We start from the raw sequence: 18,011 nt of genomic DNA, 5'->3' as shown, positions 1-18,011 counted from the left end.
TGTGGTGCCAGGTCTTATGTTTAAGTCTTTAATCCATCTGGAGTTAAGTTTAGTGTACAGTGTCAGGAAGGGGTCCAGTTTCTGCTTTCTGCGCATGGCTAACCAGTTTAATTCTTAATCATCACTGGATGAAATTTAGAATGGTACAGCCACTGTGGAGAACAGTATAAAGATTCCTTAGAAAATTACAAAGAAAATTAACATATTACCTAGTGATCCCATTTCTGGATATTTACCCAAAAGAATTTAAATCAAGATCTTAAAGATGTATTTGCCCTCCCATGTTCATTGTAGCATTATTTACATAGCCAACATGTGGACACAACCTAAATGTTCTAAGACAGATGAAGGTATAAAGACAATATAGTATATTCACATCATGGAAAATATTAAGCTTTAAAAAGAAAGAAATCCTGCCATATATGTATGATGATATGGAAGAACCAGGAGAACATTGTTAAGTAAGCCAGTCATGTTGAGATAAATACCACATGGTTTCAGTTATATGAGGTATGCAAAACAGTCAAGTTCACAGAAAAAAAAAAAAAGTACAATGGTGGTTTCCAGGGGCTACAGGTAAGGGGACATGTGCAGCTGATGTTCAAAGGGTATAAAGTTTCAATTATAGAGAATGAGTAAGTTCTAGAAATCTGCTCTACAATATTGCTCATATCACGAATAATACTGTACAGTGCATTTAAAAATAGATTGCACATTAAGTGTTCATATTATGATAAGAATATACAAAAAATCATCTGAAAGGTCCAAAGCAAAAGGAAAAAAAGTCAGGCAAGTATTTCCAGAAGTATCCCAAAATATTAAAATTATGGCTTTTAAGTTGACTTAAAATAGGTGCATTCTTAAATCCACAGACTGACTCAATGCCATTTACTGATGACAATAGTTCATTCATAATGTCAGGAGTTTTCTGAATATTTATGCAACTTAAATTTTCTTAACAATATAACTAAAGTTATGCTTTTGAGAAAAATATTCTGTTTGTGAAATATAAATGCCAATACCTGTATAAAAATATAGTAAATAAAGAAATATATTATCCAAAAAATAACTTCAAAAGACTCTTTTTTTTAAACAAAACCACAGAATATTTATCTAGTTTTGCTAAAAATATATAAAATAAAATAACACCAAAGCCTAAACTCCTTGCTCTGATTCACACCTATAACACTGAGGAAAAAGTCCTCAGGAGTTCTCATGTCCATTAAATAAATAAATACATCTTCTCTACAATTGTTTGAAAAGTTTTCTAAAGGAAATGTTTTGTTCTATTTCCAAAGCAACTTCTACTAAAATAATTCATTAAAATTTTGAATTTTAAATGTGGAGTAAGAAACCTTCAAAACCTATAATTAGTTTGTGAGATAAAGGGCTTTAAGCAAAGTTAAAATCTAAGCAGATTTACAGTTGTAATTTCTATTGTCATTTCTAAATCATTGATAAAACCTGAGGGAATGATAAAGATGTAATAAAAGATTACTAACCAATACCCTAATTATACCTAAACAATAGCTAACAATATTCTAATTATACCTAAACTACAGCTAACAATATTCTAATTATATCTAAACTGTAGCTAATCTACACATGCTCTAAGTTTGTACACTTCAACTTTGTGTAGTCCAAAAGTTTTCACTTATCAGCTCTCACATGAACAAGGCAAAATTGGATAATAACAATTGTGACATTTGGTGTTTCAGGCAGTTGAAAAATGTGTTATTTTAATAGGTGAAAAGTACAGCTCTCCTTTACAAAAAGAACTGCTATTGTTTAGGACAATATGTTGATAAGATATATGGGAGTGGAAAGTAAGGCTCTCAAAACGTTGACTGAAAGAAAAAAAAATGAACCAAAGGACTTAGCTAAACTGCTCTGCATAAGGAACATACATTTAGATGGGAAATGGGAAAGCACAGAAAAAAAATGTGGTTGGAGTTGGGGGGAAGAGGGTTTGGTATGAGGTTGAGAGGGTGGACAACATAAAAGGAGGAATAAGGTTGTAAGTAAAGTGTCTTGGCCACATTAAATTTCTTGAGATGGAATAGCCACAGGTATTAGGAGATTACAGATGTCTAACATGCAATTTTAATTTGCCGCATTTTCTATAATGTACCCTCCGATTCTCTGAACTCCCAATACATCTAACACTCATAACACTAATGGCTTAGGACACAAAGAGATAAGATATCAGGGGGACTAGTAAATAGTTTATGTATTCAGCCCTCTATTTCTGATGTCCATGCTGAAATAGCATTGTTTACCTACAGGATGGGTAGATCCAGAAGGTTCAGTTTATAACCATCACCAAGGTGAATAGTTATTCATCACAGAGCTCAAGAGTTGCAATGAAGCTGCAGCAACTTGAAAATAATTCAGAGCACTCCATGGGCCAGCTTCCTTTCTTAAATACCTTAGTGAGAAGTGAGCTTAGAAAAGGAGAAGCCAACATCTGGATTACAGTGATGTCATTACTTATTCACAGACGAAGGATGACCTAATTATTCCCGGAAGTTCTGTGTACATTGACATGCAGTTAAAATTAAAAGCAAATTATGTGATGTAATTGAGAATCCTTTGAAACACAGCTTCATTCAAATAAGGGCCACGATTGTAGAATATGATATAAGTATTAAATTGTGTAACCATAGAGAGGTAACTTTCTGGAAGCAAATAGAAAACTCACTGAGGGTAAGAGATAGGCACAAAACAAGAGGAAGTGGAGGTGGCCGTAATTGGAAGAGGGGAATAAATTTTAAATGTTGAGATTTAGAAGACAAACAAAGGTAAGAGCGGTTTTTGAGTCATGTTTTTCAACATGCAACAGACCATCTTCCCAGTGACTTTTTTTTGTAGTCACTTACAGGCTGGCATGTTTGTGAACCCTTCCACCTTCCACAAATATTCCATCTGCAATAATGCCAGGCAATGTGCCAAGGGCAGAGGACAGCTAAAGAACACATTTACATTCAAAATTACCACATAGAAAATCACATTTCAAATTCTGACTAATATACAGATACAAGCAACAACACTTATAATGAGAAAAATAACTCTACTGTTGCTGAATTCCAAGCAAATAAATCAGAGACTTTCTGCATTTTAAGACTGATGAAAAGGAAAAAGCCCAGGATAATTATTTTCTAAAGTGCAACAGCAGTAAACACCATCTTAGAATGAAACATAGGATTGTTAGAGTATGGGACAGTGAGCACAAGAGGATTTAATCCAGAATAGATAAGTTAATTTTTCTATTGCTCTGCAGAGTTATTGCCTATATCTTCATTAAGAGACAATAAGAATTACCATCAGGCCTTTTACCTGTGCTATTGCATATATATTATTTGTGTATTTCTTTGTATATTAGAACTATGTGAATTAGCACTATGAAGGCATGGTGAGGAATGAATAAATTCTGAACACATCTTTATATTTTTACATTTTCAGTTAAAATACATATTTTATACATTTCAGTTAAAACGTACTTTGGTATATTTTTAAGAAGAAGATTTTTTTTTTCAAATGAGTAGAATAAACTTATTCTGAGATCTCTTTCTCAAATTACCAGAATCTGTCTATAAAAGGATTACTGCAATTTGTTGTTACCTTTTATACACACAAATGAATACTGGCAAGATGTGAATTTAAAAAATACAAAAGCATGGGCATTTTTTCCATTGTTTCTCTATTTATCATTCTTGTAAATAAAATTGTTGTTTGGCAGGTGGGGAAGGGTGGTTCTTTTACAGTTCCAGAGATGATTGGCTGCTAGAATTTCTATTAGTCTGACTGTATGGAGGAAATTGCAGACAAAGAGAAGGAGCTTTTAGTATTAGTTAAAGAAGAATTCTTAAAGGAGGAGACAACAAGATAAATCTTCCTGAGAAACAACAGTAAACTGGGCAATAAACGCAGGGTTGTCATTTTCATTGGCACTAAGCTGGGATGTCACATTGATGATTCCTCAATGAACCACACTATTCTTCATTCACAGTCTTGTGTAGTTGCTATCCACACTCATCTATGCTTAGCTACATGGCTAAACATGGCCAATGAGACCATAGCAAGTGTAACATAAGCAGAAGTTTGACATGCACTATCATGGATTGAGTGTTTGTTGCTCCCCAAAACTCTATATTGAAGCCCTAACACCCAAGGTGACTATATTTTGAAATAGGACCTTTGTGGAAGTAATTATGATTAAATGAAGTCATAAGGTTGAGGTCATGATTTAGTAGTATTAGTGTCCATGTAAGAAGAAACAAGAATGTGCTCTCTCTCTCTCTCTCTCTTCCTTGCTCCTCTCTTCTCTTCCAGGTGCAAGCACCAAGGTAAAACTATGAGGACACAGAGAGAAATAATTTGCAGCTAAATGGACTAAAACCTTGATCTTAGACTTCTAACCTCTGGAATTGTGATAAATAATTTGGGTGTTGAAGCTACCCAGTCTGTGATATTGGTCATGGCAATATCAGCTAAGACATGCACTTTGACATGACTTAAATGTTCCCTCTAGGTAACACTCTAGACCATATGGGAGCCCAGATTATCTTCCTGTGGAGAGAGGATAATGGAGAAACCCTGGAATGTGGGACATTATATGAAGAGAATGAACATATAGGAGAAAACTGAAGGTCCTTTTTCTTTTTCCCCCAGTCAAGGCTTCAGCCACTTTCAAACACCTGAGTGATGCAGATGTTTGCATCGTGAAGCACAAGGCTCATCAAGGTTACCCAAAAGAAGCACAACAAACTAAAGTTTGTGATGGTTTGTTTTGTAGTAATTCTTAAAAGAAACAAGTGGTGTGTAACTGAAGCTGTTTGGGGGAATATACTAATAGTGCAGTAGTGATTAAAAATCAGGTATAAATTAAAAGAGAGATGCAGTTCATTGGGGAAACTGTCAAGTAGACAGTTTATAATTAACTTGTCAAGAGAATATTTGGTATACTAATATGTTTTTATTATTGAGCAAATAAACACAATTCCTGCCTGAATAGAAACATGATCTGTTTATTCACTATGTTTCAATACAATTATGGTCCAGATATCTGTACCTTCTGCTCTCAAGCAAGCTTAACGTGAATTTGGTTAAAAAGATGAAGCCTTCTTCGACTTCTAATACATCAAGTCAGAAGGAGCAGGAGCATCACTACCATCATAAGAGGAAAAACTTGTATAATCTACATTATTATAAATTTTACATAACCCATCAGGGATCTGGAGTCACAGGATAATGAAGTAGTATGACATCTTAAGAAAAGACAGGTGCCTCAAAGAGAAGGTGCTGTCTCCCTGTAGTACAGGAGGGCAATGTGGGATACAAGCAGGAAGGAAGAATTCAGCTACAAAGTTTGACAAATTTCAAAAGGGCAAATGCAGGTCTATGTATCAGTATAAAACATCTAGAAGCTGCACACACATAAAATGAGCACACACGCATGCACACATACTTACAGACTCATGTGGGTTCTTCTGTGGCCTATTTCTGGCACTCCCAAAAAAGCCCAGGAGCTTGCTCAATATTACATTACCTTATTTTGACAAATGCAAACAGAACCTCTGCTAAATGAGTGGACACATAAATTCAGTTTCGAAACTGAAGGTTTGTACAATGATGACACATCTATTAGATGTCTGGGTTTTCTTTTCTAATAAGATTTTGTACATTACTGAGTAAGACAGGACATGTACGCATCTATTCTCAAGCTTTTTGATGACTATAAACACTACTTTCTGCAGGGAATCTGAGTGTGGCACTAGCTGGAATACTTGGGTTTGAGACAAACGACTGCAGAGTCTATTTTAATTTCATCAGATCTTCTAAATGGCTCTTCATGTGTAAATGAGCACATGCAATGGTAGTTTGGTAGAATGGTATTTTGGTGATGCCCCATTTGGAATATATGGTGGTCATGGCAAATATATTCTGCTATTCATGGATTTTTTTCATATCTTATTCTTGATCTAAGGCATTCTTCCTCAGAAAAATAGATGTTTCTGGCTGATCAAATGTAGTCTTACTTTAGTATCTCATGAATTATTTTAATGTTTTAATACAGATCTTTATTCTCATTAGCAGAAAGGTTTATAATTTTGAATCTAGAGTCCTATTTTCCAAGCCATCAACACTGACCTGAGGTTATTTATGCAAGAAGAAAGTGGCACCTTTTAAAATAATTTGTGCAAAACTGTTCTCCAGCTTATTAGTTAAGATCTAAGTAAGAGAGAAATTGTATATAACTAAATTAAACAGAATTTCTGGATAGACATAAAAATGATATTCATCAAAAGCTTAGTATGAATTGAGCACTACATGCTCAATTAATTTTACATAATATATCGCAAAGAAAATATGTCAGATATAATAAAATAACCCTATAATGCATGCTTCATTGTTTTTTTTTTTTTTTTGCTATTGAACAGTACATTCTAAGATTTCTGAAAACCAAACAAAATAATTTCTGACATGGCAATGACTAATAAGATATGTAATATTACTAAAGTTAGAAAAATAATTTTGTTTTTAAATGTTTATAGTATAACCTCTGATTAATAGTCTTATTTTTATTTATTTTTAAATTTTCTTTCTGCTATACTTGAGTCTTTATTAAAGATAAGACACACATCTCTATAAGTATATATAAACAAACCAAAACCAAATACCAGCCCAACTATTTTTATACATTCATAAGAGTTATATAAATTACCAGACTTAAGATACACAAGCTGATACTACCATGACTGGTAGAATACATAATTAAATAGTGTTAACAGCTATTTGCCAAAGGGAAAAAAAAACCACAAAGGAGCATTGTACTCTCTTTCAGCAGAAAGGAGAAATTTCAAGCAAAGAATGAAAATACTCAATGTTTCATCTGAAAAACTAGAAGCTAGACTTTGATGAGCTAACAACTTATAAAGACTTTAAAGAAAAAAGACAGCAATACAAGAATTTTCAACCTAGGTAAGATATCATCTAGCTGCATAAATGCAAGAATGCAGAAAATAAACCATCGCATGTGAAGAAGTGCCTCTAAGGAGAAAGAGAACAGATCATATCCAAACTCCCAACAACTCAGAATAGAGACTTCAAAATAAAAATGAAAACCATATAATGAGGTGCCATTGATCTTATAAAACATGTAATGAAATCTAAATGAATAATGACAGAGTGTGAAATAGAGCTAAATATGTTGTTTTTATTAAAAATAGTAACATTTTAGAAAAGAAGTAATGTAGAAAGAGATACAATAAAATATTAATATTAATCATCATTTTAACTGGGTAGTGGATTATTGATTTTAACTTTTGTCTTTAAAAGCCTGTTTCTTCAAAACATTTTGAACTAGAAAAACAATAAATGCTATTTATTACATTAAAAACCTTTTTTATGGACTTGCCCATACAGTTTACTATTGGAATTTCTGCATGTAAATCTAGAACAAAAAATTTTGTTAATATCTTGAATCCAAAATGCATAAACTTAAAATATAAAGCAAGTATAAGCTTTTTTTTTTCTTTTTAGACAGAGTCTCACTGTGTCGCCCAGGCTGGAGTGCAGTGGCACGACCTCGGCTCACTGCAACCTCCATCTCCAAGGTTCAAGCGATTTTCTTGCCTCAGCCTCCCAAGTTCCTGGTTCTACAGGTGCCTGCCTCCACACTCAGCTAATTTTTTTTTTCTTTTTGTATTTTTAGTAGAGATGGCCAGGCTATGTTGGCCAGGCTGGTCTTGAACTACTGACCTCATGATCCACCCACCTTAGCCTCCCGAAGAAGTATAAGCTTTTTATACTGTAATCAATTGGCCTCCAAAATTTATCTTGGTACTACTGGATATTTTTAATTAATTGTTTTACTTGTATTTTCAAGCCTACAACATATTTAGTAATAAAGGTTATCTCAATTTTGTTAATAAAAAGATGCAGGTCACTATTGTTCTCTTTACCTTGTGTTTTGAAGAGAAGATGCATGGCATATGATTTTGACTCAGAAATATTTGAATGTTAGATGGTAAATGAGCCATAAAAGTCTTTATTGGCAGGTTAATATTGGAAGACTATCTATGTTTGTTTTGATTTTCCAGTTTTGTTTCTCAAGTTTGAGCTAAAACTATAAGATGAACAGCTGGTAAATAATTCTGGTATCTCTGATGATTATCAACATAATTGCAAATTTGAAAAAATATAGAATAAATTGCCAAAAAATATTGATACTGAATCTCTCAAAGAACAAATTATGTTGAAGCAATATGTCAACTTGTTGTAGTTATGAATTCACAAAGTTATTTTTATATCCTGAAAAAGGGTATATATACCTGACTAAGAAAACCTAGGTTTGGATCCTGGGTCAGCATTTTACTATCCTTTATCAGATATTGTTAGTCAGAATAAAGGAACTTACCTTTATGAACGTTAATTTCCTCATCTACAATAGAGTATGTTAAAGATAAAAGGAAATAAAATGAGTAAAGTACTTTATACAGATCCTGGACAATTGTAGAACTGAATTATTGGTAGGTAGTTGCTATTGTGGAAGGCAAGCATCTTTTTCCCCCCTTTCAACTGTTTGTAGAAAAAGTTATTTTCTCTATACTACTCTGCTCATTGGATATATAATGTTTAAGGAATATCTTAGGAGTTACATGATCGATGTAAGACAAATACTGATAAAAAATTCTCAACTGGGTGTGGCTACTCTATTTAATATGCTGAGTCTGGCATATTAATTCTTTTATCCTTCCCAGTAAACTAACCTTTTCCTCAGGTGGCACGTTGAAAAGCAAGCAAGCTTATTTGTTTTTTAAAGCTTAACCACAGCCCTCACCTTTATCTTTATCACTGACAAAGATGACATGAGTTTTCAGCATTCTGTTTTGTTTTATGTCTCAATTTTTGAAACCACTTTGCTGAGTTATGATTGGCCCACAAAAAGTTGTAGATATTCAATGTATACATTTCAATGAGTTTGGAGATAAGTATACACCTGTGAAACCATTACCACAATCAATGCCATAAACATAGCCATCACTTTCAAGTGTTTCCTTCTGCCCTCTTTATTTACGACTAGTTTTGGTGATAAGAACACTTGACATAATTTCTACCCTCTTAGCAAATGTTTAAGTATGCAGTACACAATTGTTTACTATAAGCACTGTACTGTGAAGTAGGTATCTAAGACTTACTCATTTTTCATAACTAAAACTTTGTACCTTTTGACCAATAACTCTTTATTTCTCCCTCACTGCAGATCCTAACAACTACCATTCTACTCTGCTTCTATGAATATGGCTATTTTAAATTCCTCACACAGGCTGTTATCAATTAGTTTAGAACTGCACTTGAATAGAGGGATATTGATTATTGGGTCCTATCAAAATCCAATAAGATTACCTGCCTTCTGTAACAATTTTGAGGGAAGAGATAAGCCATCCAAAAGTGTTTAGTATGAGTCATGCTACATATTAATTTAGTTGATGTAACTTGCAACCTTTCTCAAAACAAGTTCAGATTCTCAAGATCTTACTGAAGTGCAAAAAAAACCCAGAGACTTCTATCTTAAGTAGAGTTAGAAGTATGTATGATTTCAGTATGTAAATAAGGCAATGATAACATTTTAGTGCTTGAATGAACAAGAATATTCTAAAAAATAACATTTTCCTGTCTTTTGAATAATATAGAAATATTTAAAAAATTATTTTGATTCCCAACTCATCTATCAAGAATTGAAACATTTTAGGTTATTATTACATATTAAGAGTTGAACCTAAGCATTTAGATTCTAAATAGGCACAAATAAACAGATTACATTTGGAACAATTTCACAACTCTTTTTGCCACAAACTTGGACCTCAATTAAACCTTTTTTTTTTTTTTTAGATGGAGTCCCACTCTGCTGCCCAGGCTGGAGTGCAGAGTAGCGTGACCTTGGCTCACTGCATTCTCTGCCTCCCAGGTTCAACCGATTCTCCTGCCTCAGCCTCCCCAGCAGCTGAGACTACAGGTGCATGCCACTATGCCCGGCTAATTTTTGTACTTTAAGTAGAGATGGGTTTTCACCATATTGGCCAGGTTGGAATTAAATCTTTTTAATTACTCTAGACCATAATTCAAGAATGAGTCTCATATACATTATGCTCATTCTTAATGTCTTCTAAATTAATAAATGTATTAGAACATATTAGCAAAATCATTCAGATTTAAACTGAGACTCTCACAATATGTCAAATATTATGTGAAACACTTGACATAGACGTAATCGCTCTTTGAAGTGATTTCACATCAATAAACTAACATTTTCAGCACACAGATTATTTAGGTAATATAAATATTATGAGTATATAACAGACAAAGAGTCTTGGGGAATAATTTTCCTTAAAATGTTGAGGGCCTAATAGATTTTGACTCTATACTATTCTAGGTCTCTAATGAGGTGTCCCAGAACTTTAATCTTTTAAGAATACATAAAAAATGATATTATTTGTACAGCACACTGAGGTAAAGTGGCCAAGGTGTTCCTAGCCACAAACTACCAGAACTGGACCGCCTGCTACCCCAGCCTCATCCTCCCAAAGAGCAAGGATGTTAATACCCAGCCTCAATAATAAGCTAGTGTAATATTTAAACAACAATTGAGAAAGGTTTGATAGTATTTTTTATGTCTCAATTTTCTGGTGATGTTAAGATATTATTAATTTTCCATGACGTGCATCAATAAACTTCAAGCACCTTAAGAATACATTTTTTCCTAATATTTCTTAATTATTAAACTAATAATATTATACTTTCCACCAAGCATTCAATTTTGTGAGCACAAGTGTTAGAATGCATTTTAACACATACTATTATTCATTTTTTAAAAATTAAAGCATTTAATCAAAATTTTTCAATGCTTTTTAATTGAAAAATGAAATTGTATATATCTATGCTATGCAACATGGTTTTAAAATATGAATTGTTGTGGAATGGCTAAATAAAGCTGATTAACATATACATTACCCCATGCACTTACCACTTTTTGTGGTGAGAACACAAAATACATTCTCTTGGTGATTTTTAAGTATTCAATCTAATGTTACTAACTATAGTCATCATTAATAAGAACTTATATTTTGTGATCTATTTCATAAGACGGTTTAGCAGTATTGCTCATTAAACTATTCCTGATTTTTCATGGAACACATAGCACTAGAAAAATCTAACAGAACTAGAGTAATTAATTATCTAGTTGTATGTGGCATAATAGATATTTAAAACTAGAAAAATCATAGATAATACATCCTTATGTGAGATGCATGATTTCCCTGAGACAAATGTTTAGAATGGATCTACATTATAGCACAAATTATATGTTTGACTCTCTAAACTTCAATAGAAAACATAACGCAAAAATGATATTCCAGACCAAATGTTTTGGAAGATGGCAAATTACGAGGTTCTTATTAGCTGTAAATCTATAAAATGCAAACTGATGGTAGAGTTGCTAAGAAAACATTTTTCAAAATAAATAAAATTATCTGCCAATATTCAAGCAGGTAATATTTTTATTTCATTACATATACTCAAAGAAAATGATTGCATAAATTTTTACTGTTATTTTAGTAAATTATTGCTAAATAAATAAGAGCATATATGTTTAATATTTTATAAACCTACTTCAATCCATCATGCTTTAAAGTAATCATTTAAAGATCATTACGGTGATCATTATGATCATTACTCCAGCTACATATTCAAAGAGACTGAAAGTTTGTTTTTAAGAAAGCAGCATGTGAAAATTGGAACCTAAAAATAACTAAGAGTATTAATTTAAACATATTTTATATACTTTGGTTTTTATAAATTAGATTATAAATTTTAAGAATACAGTGATATAAATGTGTTTATTATATCCATGTCCATGCTTGTCTTTAAAGCAGAAGTCTTGCTCAAAGCCATATCTAATTAGAAAATAAAATATTTGATTAGCTCAGTTTGCCATGATGTGTTAAACTGGTAAAAAAGAGCAATGAATCCAGAATTTCTAAGATGTAATGTCCTGTGTGAGACTTATCTTTATAGATAAATCAAGATGATTTTGAATTCTAAGAATATTAAGAAGCAAGCTAATTGTTCATCTGTATTTTAAAAAGATTCTTTTTAGAGAAGATTGAAGTAAATCTACAGTAAAATATGGAAAAGAGTTAATGTTCTCTTTGCCTAGCCATTCAGATTTGATCTGTAATCTTTAGTTAATAGCTTCAATATTTTTTTCATTGTGTTTCACATATCATGTGTATATTTTTTCTAAATATATCCAACAAAGGCTACGAAATCCTAATGTTTAACAAATACTCTCATTAACATTTCCAAAGCAAATTGTATCATTCTTTTCTGCACAATAATAGCATTACTTCTTATTATGAATCATGTTATGAAGAGTTTTGAAAAGACTTTATGTATCTCTGAAGAAAGATTAAGGCACATATTATCCACATTCTTATACTTTAGTATACAAAATATGTAATTCAAAAAAGTCCTTAATCCTTTAATTCAAAATATTTCAAAACAAACAAGATTTCAGGTGTTAGAGGAATCATAAATATAAACCCAAACTGTATGCTTAGAGAATGAAGAAATTTCCCCAAGCTCTCATATTTTACAGAAATAGTACTTTTACCAAATAAAACAGAAGAAACAGTTGTTTACTGACAGTTATGTTTACATGGCTCTAGTCAGCAGGAATGTTATATGTCCCCGAGGCCCATGTAAATCATCAAAACATGTTTTCATTGAGAAGAGAGTGATTAGGGAACTATTTTTGTAAAATAAGTTATGTCCTTATGGGAAGACATCACAAATTAGAAATTTTGTAATCTAGCTTACGTTTCTTTTTCTTTAACCTTTACTTCAAATCAGAGATGAATTTAGTTTATTCCATCACCTAGTAAATATAAGTTCTGAAAAGGCACCTACCAAACATACTATACTGTTTTTGGTGAAATTTTATTACAAGAAGTCAATGTTCCCAGGCACAGAACTGCAACTAAAGGCCTAAGCAAGTTTTGTTTTCATTTTTGCTTTTTTTCCAGATGTTTCCTAGCAGTTCTGTGTTGGCTTCATTCTCCAGCTGGTGGTAAGTTGGCTTTAGCAAAACAAGGGTGTAGCATACCTAGAGGAAGAAGTAAGACTATGTCTTGGGGAGTTGGAGAGGATCAAGGGAGCTCCCCATCAAATTTCCTCTAATGTTTTACTGGCCAGTATGGGATGTGGCCATTTCTGTAATGATTCCTGACAAGGTCAGTGAGATTACTGTTAGGCCTGATATGAACATGACTGAGTTTTCAGCTTCCCGTTCAACACAAGATTATAAGGAGAAGGCTTGCAGACATGTTCAGTTTAGGTTCTGTAAGGATGAAAAAAGGAAAAGATGCTGAGTAGGCAACTAATAGATTCTATCATTCAATAAAAAATTAAAACTAAAAATATTTATATACAACGATTTCTATAAAACATAATAAAACGTTTCCAAATGTATGTTACAATATTATTTATTAAAGCCAGTGTTAATTACTGCCAATGATTTAGGATCTAAATATCTTGCATAAAATTTTCATATGGTCCAAGAAGATTAACCATGCTCTATTCACGGAGGTTATCTTTGTGGCACTTTAAATTTTGTTTCTTCTGCATGTAAATAAAATAAAATAAATAGTTATTTTGTTAAAATACTATTCAAATAACTATGGCAATCCATCAAGAAACTGTGATTAAGCATTCTTGAAAGTATATATATGATATGAGGAATAGAAGCAAAGTTAAGTATTTACTTTTGTTGAACTTACAGACTAACATTAGTAATGGGAGTCCCTTGTCACCTGTACAGTGATTTTGAAACTAAGCAGGCAAATTTAGATTTGTTCTAAAAGGTAATTTGAATAGTTGAATAAACTTTAGTTGAATGCTGAAAATTGAGAAAGAAGTCTAAAAGCAAGGATCAGGTAAACAATAAAAGAACATGGAAAAGCTCTGTGAGCAGTTATATTTTGTTCTGCACTAAAAATCGTATTTAAAAATTATAGTGTGGCATACTGAAACTTTAAGATGTAGATCTTTTATTTTTTCCTGCTCAATCATTAGCTGTGATTTTTTTTCTTTCTTGTCAGAAGTAATATTTCCATCCTAACTGTCCAACGGTCTTTCTCTGCTTTACTATTGTTTGTTTTATTCTAAAGCTTGCTTTCAATCAGTGTCAACACATCTTTCAAGCAGTATCAATAAGCTGTGTCTGGTGGTATTAGGCTGTGCAGCCTTAACCATCAGTGTTTGCTTCTAGAAGGAAAAAAAAAGATTAAGTTTCTCTCCTCCAGTATTCATATCAATCTCTAAAAAGGATTTTGATGGCCAAACAATATACCCATACTTTTAGCAAGGAAGGTGAGACAAGTTGACATGTGATAGAAAAGGCTGTTTACAAAAGGAATTCTAAGCTAATGAAAGTAGATGTCTACTACATGGTTTTTAGGAAAAAAAAGGAAAACGTTTGTACATAGCAGGTATAAATGGTGGAAGAGCTGAAACTGCCCTGAATATTTAGGTTTATATTATCATAGGGCTGGGAAGAACAGAAGTTTCAGTTGACAGAAACTGGAATATATGTTATTCTTCTTTTACGATCCTAAAACATTTAACAAAGCTGCTGACAGATGGCCAAAAATAAGACTTGAGTGAACGAGTGTGTGCATGGATGAATAAATAATAAACTTAAAAGCACTATTGGAATACATGCTGTGTGTTAAATCTCATATTGGCAAAATTTGAAACTGCAAGACCTACAATGGCCTGGTCTTTTTCTCTAAGGATTTGAACTCTATTGAAGAAAATACTACATGGTCTATACAGGTATCATAAACATTTTATAGGCAATTATTATAATTAAAATAAAAAATTCTAGCAAATGAGTAGTAGAAGGAAAGGCAAGATGTTTAATTTCAGGTGGTCTAGAAGAGTTGAACAAAAGTCAGGGATAGCTTTTTAAATGAAAACACATATACTGGGAGCTTTGATGTTGGTTATACCATTTGTTAAATGTTAGTAAAGAGACAGTATTAAAGAATAAAATGTATTTTACACACGACTAAATATGGTTTAAAGTAATTAACATATAATGATATTCTTTTATGTAACCTTGAGTCCCAACGTTAGCCACAGATGTCTCAGAGCTGGTGTTAAAGGGATGAATCAAAAGTTTCTTTTTCATTTGACTTACATTTTAGTGAAGAGTACCAAACAAATAGAGAAAGGAGAAAGAGGAGAAAAAATACATATCAAGAAATGTACAAACATAATGACTATTCAATATCCATTTTTGTATACTGGTACAACAATAAGATTAAAGCTAATATTTTCCTTGCAGTATGGGTAATCAGTGCCATAAGCAACACCACATCAGCAACATGAACAATATTACAGCACTTTATGACAAGATACTTAATATAACTGTGGTAATATAAGTCACAAAGCAAATCTAACTGGCCAAAGAAATTTAATTCGACAATTCATCATTCCTCTGTAAATTAGGGCATTAAAAATTATGCCAGTAAAATGGACAGAAATAGTTCTTAATTTACGAATGTTAGTTTCATATAATTTAATTATACATGTTATTGTCAATAAATACCATTTGGGATTTCAAATAAATGATGTTGTTAAACTAAATACACTAAGTGAGGCTCTGTAGTGTGCTGATAATATGACGGTTACTTAAATAGCTGCACACATTTAGGAAAATTATATGTTATTACTGAAAGCTATATCCTGTAGTTACATTTATTGCATTAATATAACAAAATATATCATATTGAAGTTATTCATTTGAACCTGTACATGATGTGAATATTTTAATGAGAAAGGCATACATTAAGACCTCTCACCAAATATAATCACAGAGAGAAATATTTTTTCATATTTTGAAACAAAAATTGCAATGTGCAATGTCATAATTTAATCTCTCTCTTTACTTGAAAGTGATTTATTGGCATTTGAGAGGTTATAGTAAAGAGATTTTACATATTGCTTTTAATATTTGCTTAAACATAGGTATGTTCTATTTATAATCAGTGTTATGAATTTAATATGAGCTAATATAATAATATAGAAAACTTCAATGATAGATGTATTCAATGATAGATCAATTTGCCAGCTAATTATTTACAATTTCAAAGTAAATACTTTAAAAATAAATCTCAGAATAGTTATAATTTTCAGTTTCTTCCTTGACATTGTTATTGTTAAGTCTGGCAAAATAAATTCAAGGCAAAATTTATCAAAAACCAGCTGGGCTCCTCAGGCAATGCCCCACAGTGGCTTTGAGGAAACTCTTCTGGTTTAATTGGTAGTCTGTTTTTCACAAGACCACTATGGCGATATTTGCAATTATAAATTAGGCTTTTGCAAGAAAATAGAAAGCCTGCTTCAGGAAGTTAAATCTGGAAAGAAAAAAAAAAAGAATCTTTTTTCCAACCACAACCTCCCAGAAACCAACCCTGACACACATACACAACACACTCACATTTTCCCTAAGAATCAGTGTGACACTGGAGCTGTAATAAGGAGAGAAATGTAATAAGAATCAGTGTCACACTGAAAGTGCATTAAGGAGAGAAATGAAAAAAAAGTGGTTCTCTTCCCCACCTTAATTTCTTAATTCCAGAAAATTACTGAAACAAACAAATAACAATACATATAATCTCCAAACTTCATTGCCCTTTATTCCCACTCAATTTGACATTCAGTTTGTAATGTGGATTCTGCCTACCGGGCTTTATGCCCAGTGAAAACTGATTCTGAACAAATATTTTCCTCTTTTAGAAATATGACACTGACATCCTGCTGTAATGACCTGAAATAATTAATATTCTATTCTGAAAGAGAGACATTGTTACATTATGAAAGGCAATATGTACTTATTCATTGTCAAGGTTACAGTTATTATTTTATTAGGAACATGGCTTTAGCCTAAATTCCCATATATATTTAAATTATCCACCTCCTATCTACTATTTGACTCAGAAGATTAAGTTGATCTTTCATCAAAGCAGCCCTCTCGCCTCATTCCATCTTGATCTAAAGAGTTACTGAAATACCTTCTATAGAAAACATCTATTAATTTATTTTTTAGTTAATATTTTAGCATTTCTTCTGGAATACACAGTATTTATTGTAATGGGGTAATTTTTTTTTCCTGCTCTGTGAGAAAAACAATTAGGCCAAATTTAATATGACTAATTATACATATGGGAGTGTGTGGACCTTTTTTCTTGCCATATTAAATCCATTGCCCATACTTCATCCTGTCAAGAGCTTGGAATAGTCCACCTACCTCAATAGGCAGTTTGTCCATTATTTTCTCACTGGGTTAGACCAATGATGAACACCAACAAGATATCAGATGATGGAAGACTGATATTGAGCTATCATTCTCCTGAATCCTTCTCCACAGTGTTCTCAATGGCACTTTGTTACACCACCCAAAGCCAGAGCCTCTACCACTTGGCTTCCTTCACTTTCTGGCTTGGTGGTGATCTCTTCTGTTACCCCTTAAGTCATAAGAGGGTCAAATGATACATGCCGGCTCCATAGACAAAATCCTTTCTCCAGTATCTCTACACCTTTGCTAAATACAGACCCTATCAAGTTATTTTTTAAAGTTACTATGTGCCTTCCCTTTTTTCCAAGACCCTGAATAATTCAAGGAACACTTTTTCTTCTGTTATCAGAATTTTTATTCTTCTAATTAACTCTGGTGATCTTATTAAATATCTGTTTATATATATGTTAGAGTATTTTATGTAGCAAAATATTGTGTGTATTTGCCTTTCCTTTTATTATGATGTAAATATTTTGTCAGCAAAGCTCTTATCTAATTTATTCTACCCTCTTTGAAACACCTAGAAGAGAAATATGCATAGTAGGAACTCAAGTAATATTTTCCAAGGGGTGAATTATTAATAGATAAA

Source organism: Callithrix jacchus, chromosome 16 (genome assembly GCF_049354715.1).
Source record: "Callithrix jacchus isolate 240 chromosome 16, calJac240_pri, whole genome shotgun sequence".
NCBI classification, from domain to species: domain Eukaryota; kingdom Metazoa; phylum Chordata; class Mammalia; order Primates; family Cebidae; genus Callithrix; species Callithrix jacchus.
Note: the sequence above shows the minus strand (reverse complement) of the source record.